This window comes from Charadrius vociferus, unplaced genomic scaffold (genome assembly GCF_000708025.1).
Source record: "Charadrius vociferus isolate BGI_N301 unplaced genomic scaffold, ASM70802v2 scaffold359, whole genome shotgun sequence".
In the NCBI taxonomy this organism is placed as follows: domain Eukaryota; kingdom Metazoa; phylum Chordata; class Aves; order Charadriiformes; family Charadriidae; genus Charadrius; species Charadrius vociferus.
The window spans coordinates 1282691-1289737 of NW_009661369.1; positions in this window are offsets into that span (position 1 = coordinate 1282691).

The window sequence follows — 7047 nt, forward strand, 5'->3', positions numbered from 1 at the left end:
TGTCTAAAGTAATCTGATATTGTTATTAAATACAACCCCCCTCCCTGTGCTTAAGCACTGTTGATATTGTGACATGAATTGACAAAAGCCAGAAAATTCAGCATTACACTGGCACCTCATCCTTTGCTCACGGCTTTGTGAAGAGAAGGGGAAATAGATATCACCGCATGAACTGAAGACACTATCAGCCTTAGTTCTGAATTTCCTGGCTGTCAGTCAGTTTGCATAACAAGCAAAATGTTACTTAAATACACGCTTCATTGTAGTTTAACTTGAGGGAAAGAAGACGTTATGAAACAAACTTGCTTATATTGTCTGTGAGACCAGAACAGTTTCTATCACCGTTTTTGTAGATAAAGCAATGTTTAAGTGGTTTAAATAGAATGCTTTTTTTTCTTTTTCTGTGATAAGTTGACTCTTATTATACAAATATTATTTACTGAATTTACTTCTAAAGGCCACTTATTGTCTATCAGGTAAATACACATTTTGGTGCAGGGTCAAAATTTTCTATATTTGCATTATTTGTTAATTTATAGTGGTTCCTGCAGACCTGATATAGTCCATTTATGTAAATTTTCATTAGTTCTTGACTTTATAGATCATATTGACGAAAACCTATTGTACTAATCCGCCGGTCACTTTTGCATATTAAGCCATAGTGAAGATGTGTAATATTCTCAGGAAATCTAAAAGTAAATCAACTTGCTCATTCCCATTCTCTTCCTCAAGCAGCCTCCCCCTTCCAAATGCCTACACATACTATTCTAAGCTATAAATGCAATGTTTGTAGCAAGCATGTGCTTTATTTAGCTATATGGAAAAAATTCATATTTCACATAATCTAAATGATGTTTTAACACCTCCCAGACTTAAAAAAAAAAAACCAGGAAATTACTTTGCCTCCCTTTCTAAGTATCAACTAGAAAACTACCTAGTTTGTAGGGTAGTGCATTCTACACAAATATACGAGTTTTCTTCTGTCTTCCTAGCAAAGGCCCTGAGTGCTACCACTATACATCTCTGCTGTATTTCTCTTCCCACAGGTGTTACATAGGTCTGTATTAGATTAACAAGAGGCAGGAGAGGGGCTTGAGCAATGACCTGTGCCTTTAGTCTACACACCCCTACACACTCTTGTTCAGGCACAACTGGCATTCTCCCAGTCATGCCCAGACATTATTTGGACAACAGTGTGGGCCTGGGACCATTCCCAGTGGGTATTTTGGAGGCAGTCATTCTTTTTTTTTTTTTTTTTTTTTTTTGGCAGGGAAGAATTTAACTTGTGGATGCAAACTGTACTGTGCAATTTGGCCTGAAAGACAGAACAGTGCATCCCACTTTGTAATATATGTGTAACCTAGCCTATATGAGCTCCCTCCATATAATCTCTTCTTAACCCCAAACACCACAGATGAAAAGGCAGGAAAGTCTCACGAGTGCTTTTCTTCGTTATCCCTTAACAGAATTTACATACCCTAATCTCTCTCTGCGATTCCATGAGTCTATGTATTTGAATAAATAAATAAGTTAAGGTATATAAATTCTGTAATAGGATAATGGAGAAAAATACCTCATCTTGGCCTAAGGTTGGAAGTGACCTTGGGATGTCATCTTGTCTAACCCCTGGCTCAAAGCAAGCCAACTTGAAGTCACATCATTCTGCTTAGGATGCTGTCATGATATTTTCTTTGTTTATGGATTAAAAAAAGAAACTATTTTATTTTGATTGAAAATATCCAAACAAATTTCACTATCAAAGAGTAAACACTACATGATGAATCCTTTTACTTCAGGATAAACTAATTACTTCACAGCAAGACCTATACGTGCCTGGAACTCTAAGCTAGGGGTAAAGGTACAAAACCACTTGGCAGTGGCTCATAGAAGGGCCAGAAAAAAAACCTTTGTGCTTGAAATTCCTTGGTGTAATAGATTTCTCTCTCTGCATTCTCCAAAAACACACTTTATCTCAAGGTGAAAAAAGAGGGCGAAGGTTTCAACTTTAACCTTTTGTTTATAGTCAGTTGCTCTGAAGCGATGAAGTACTTTGGGGGAGTCACATCAGATCTCCCTCTACACAGGAATGACACCAGGTACTCTGAAGTAGAATAGGTATTGGAGTTGTTCTTGATTGATACTGTAAAGGTGTTATTATGCCTCAAACTGTCTAATGCTATTCAAAAGTCCATCATGACATCAATATAAAATATAGAACTGATCATTTTTCCTCAAAATCAAATAAATGTTCACATAAGAAAAAATGTATTTTAATGACAGATGTGAATTTTGTTTTCAAAAAAGTATTTTTCTGCTAAGAAAAAATATTTTCCAACCAAAAAAATTATTGAATTCAGTGGAAAGAGTAAAAAGAGTGTTCACTTAACTTGCTTTCTTGGTATAATACTGAAATACAGTGTTAAAGAGAAAAAACAAGAAAGTTTTTTCTGTGTGTGTTTTCTCCTAGATAGTCAATAGCAAAGTAATATGCCACTATGGAAATTTTTGCTCCCCTAAAACCCATGCTTCAGAATTCCTGAGACTTTTTATTTACAGAAACGAGTGCTGAGAAGTGAAAAAACCTCATGCAAACCCAGTTATACGCAGTATCATAAAATTAGACAGATATACGAAACATTTAAATCACCATTTTCAAAATGGAATGACAGCAGACTTCTGAAGATGCAAGGCACTGTAGATGTCACTAAATGAAATCACATTCAAAAATACAAATAATGTCTTTTTACTTTCTGATACTGCCTCCAGCACTCTAGCAGTAGAATATTTCACAAGCTTTTGCTTTTTTATTTCCCAATTTGTCCCAAGAGAAACAGCTTGATTGGTATGTAGTCTGGGTATCTGTTGTTTCTTGTGAACAATTTATTGTTGAGCAACAAGGTTGAAGAAACAAGCTCTTAATTTGAATCAGAAAGAAGTTAAGATTTTCAAGCACTTGTAGATCTTAGAACAAGAGGTTTCAAACCCTGTGAAAAGCCTATGGATACTTCATCGGCATCACAAAAATGTTCCAAATGATTCAGTGAATGTCTGTATGTGTGACAGTGGGTCTGTGTGTGTATGAGCTGGGGCATGAAGCGATTTCCCAGAGCCAAAAATATTGAGATAACCAATCACAAATATCCTGCATACTTAGATGCTTGTCCTGTGTGACGGAAACAATATTGGGGAAATGGGCTGTTGTGCTGATGGTGCTGGTCTGCTTTTTTTCCAGTACAACTATTTGAACTTCCAAAGGCAGAACCAAAATAAAACAAAGGGCAAAAGTATGGATCTTGAGGATCAGTTTAGCAGTCTAAGGACAACGGCTTTTCATGGCAGAGGACATTGGAGAAGAGGCAAGCTTACCCAGAGTGCTGCAGTCCTACAGATATCACTGTAGTCTGGTTTGGACCAGTCTTATCCAGCTGCTTTTCGTCCAGCTGCTCTTCATCCAGCTGCTGATTTGGGTGAGTCAGTGAGTAAGATAGGAGTGACTGCATATTTACAGTAGAATTAAGTAAGGCAAAGTGGCTTCTCTAGAGCTGGCTATCATCATGTTGACATTGGCTAAACATTCAGTGGGGCCAAAGTGGGTAATATTTGATAGTCCTTAGGTGTTGCACAACAGAAATTGGAACCAGATGAAATATCTGCATTGCAGGATCAGTCCAGGACCACTGGTTCTCCCAGCCATTCCAGCACTTCAGCAAGGAACAACAGTGATTAAGACTCCTGCCTATTCTGACCAATTAATTATAAAAAACGAATACAATCAGTTTATCAGACTCATAAGACAGATGTTAGATGGTTAAAGTGTTTAATTCGTACAGTACAAATGCTTTACTTTATCAGTGTTTCACTAGGTAAATGCAAAAAATTCTAAATGTTTATAGGAACTTCTTTAATGTTTCAGTAGTTTTCTCAATGACATCACTCTTTTCTTTATTTATCATAATACCATGTCATTTATTGTCATGTTGGATTATATTTGACAGTCGTTTTCAGAGAAATTGCGTATTTCCTGATCATTACCAGTTCTTTTTCATGAACACCTTGAAAAAACAGCAATGGATTCATCCTAACATCATTTAGACAATTGGAAGTGAAAAGTTTAGTATTATTGAGGCACACAGGATCCCTCAACAGTCAGTGAAGATTTTCCCATTCTCATTTCTAGACTCAGTCAGACAGTTTTGTCATAGTATATTTAAAAAAAGAGGCCACAGACTTATTAAACCTACTAAATGATGGAAGAATTAGCCTCAAAGTACTAATGAAGCAGCTCCCATGAAAAATTCTTCTGGCTAGGAACATTCCTTTCCTTTCCTCTCTGCAGAAAGGGAACAGATAAAAGGAGAAGGACGACTTTGTATTGCATGATCCTTAGAGCTATCTATTCTGAACATGTAAAATAATTTTCTAGTCTCATGCTCAAAAAGTCTAAGATGTTCTAGGGATTTCAAATAAAATTTTAACTGTCATTTGAACTAACATTTCAACTTAACACCCCCCACACACACACCAAAACAAAAGGAAAACAAAAGCAGTTTATAAATTATGGCTCTGAGGAAAATCTCCTTCCATACTCAGAATATAAAGATAACTCGGCATTAGAGATATGGAAAAAAGTGTAAGAGTATCCTAGATTATGTTCTGCTACCCCTGCTGCTGTCGTCTCAGCAAGATCATGAATGGATGAAGCAAACTCCAGCATGAAGAATACCCATGCCTTGCTCACCACAAAGTCAGAAATGGAAGGGAAAAGGATGAGGAGAAAAAGAGTTATCTCCTGTGTGTTCTTCAGTAAGGATAAGGAGGATCCAAATAATCACATGTAGATTTCCGCTTGTTCAGAGAACCTCCTTTCCGTTTGGCAAAAAGGGTATTTCTATTTTTCCTAATCCCATAAATACACCCTGACCAGCTCACAAAGTGCTTGGACATTCAGCAAGGCACCTCAACACCAGCAATGGAGCTGGTGTGTCATGTGTTTCAAGCAAAGCTCTTGCTACAACTCCTTGCTGCATCAGGCCCACTGTAATCTGGAGTTTGTCTGGAGTTACTGTTCCTGCTGGCATATTGTTTCAATTCCTCCTTCAAAAATGAGAGGGAGAAACAAGTGGCTCCCTGTTGGATAAGTAACAGATCTACTCTGTCAGAAAGGCTGTCTCAGACCTCACAGACAGAGCCAGTCTGGGACATCCTGCAAACTTTCCTAGACACTATCCAAAATATATGGTGCCCTGTTTTTCAAATATCACGCCATTTATCTGTGCTTTCTGGAAACATTTCAGACAGACACACAACATACCAAGATGATGGCTACAAAATGGAATATTCTTTCTTCCTATCTAAATGAAAAATGATGGCAGCTCCTTCTTCGGAGCAAAATTAATGCTCACCAACACAGCACATGCAGGAAGATCAAGTCATAGCTCAAATTACAAAGTGAGTGCAAACATAATGGGAGTTTGCATGAGGGGGGAAAGGAGGATGGAGATGATATTTGGCCAATGTTCAGATGGACCTCACCTCCAGAATTAGGCCTGCAATTTTACATGCGCATGCAATTTTTCACATTTTTCTGTGCTTCAACAGTCAGGATAATTTTTGATACTACTTTTGGGAATGTAACATGCTGAGAAAAAAAGCATGACATAGAGTACAAAAGGGAAACTTTCATGTGTTCCTAGGCTAACTTCTAATTTCTTTACCAGATTTCATTCACATTATTGTATATTAAAAATCGTTAACATTAAGGCTGGGAACAATTTAGTAACGTGTCAACACCTTTGCCTACTTAGGGGACAACCAACCAAACAGGTTTAATTCCAGCAACTAAATACCAAATGCTCAGAATGCTTCATGTAAGTAGGACTTGGGAAAAGGCCCTGCTATTACTAACTGCAACCACCACACACTTCAGTTTGGAAGGAATTCACAAGCCATCCAGCCTGTGGACAAACTTAGTAATGGAAAAATCCTGTGTGCAAATTCTGCAAACACTTTCCCCTTATATACAGTGTTTTCATTTCTTTGTGAAAGACATATCATATTGGAACTTGATTTTAGTAATTTATTTCTCACACAAGGCAAGAATAATAATTCTGTTCCTTAAAAAAATCAGGCTGTTACATTAGTTTTAACTGCTACAATCGAGAAGGTGATTAAAGTGAAAGCAGGGTGGAAGAGCTTTTCTACTGCTTAACTCAGGTGCATCAGTGGGGTCCTTGGTGTCCTTAAGCCTTTTATGTTGTCAATGGAGAAAGAGACAATCTCCCACCAGGGAGTGCTTCAGAGCAAGGATTAATTTTAGTGTTCTGAATTACTCCATGGGAAAGACAGGGAAATTCAGAGAAGGTCACCAAGGGTGAGCAATGCTTTCTGTGTTAGGAATGAGTAAATATGCTCTTCAACATTGAGAGAACTAGTTGAGCTGCGAATACAACAGAGGACAATGAAATCATGAATGGCACTGAGAGGGTGAAAGGGGATCAATTTTTGTCTTCTCTGCTTTATGAACTAGTGGTCATCACACAGCAGCCAGCAAGTTCAAAATACAGACAAAAAGGAGATTCCTCACCCTGTAGCTGGGAAGATGTGGAACTCATTGCCATGCGGCACGAAGTCTGTGAGCAGTTTATACATATGAAGAAGTGGAGTGGACAAGCTGATGGAAGAGAATGATTTCACAGCTTGTGACACTGCGGTCTCTGTCTCATGAAGTCCATCAATCATAATTTACTGGACCTTGGAAAATAATCCAGGAAAAATAACAAACCTGCCCTTGTGCCTTCCTTTGGTGCCTACACCGGGCCATTGCCAAAACTGAATCGCAGACTGAAGGAACCTTTGGTCATATTCAGCTTGGCTGCCCTGTTCCTACTTCTTATATTATGTCCTTCACAAAATAACCTCCTGACATAGACAGCAGTGTTTATAAGGCTGAAAGCAGACTTCAGGATAAATCCTCTGCAAAGGGATGGGTAAAACTCTTGTAGATTTGAAGACATAGAACAATTGCAATAAATTTGTAATACTAAAAGT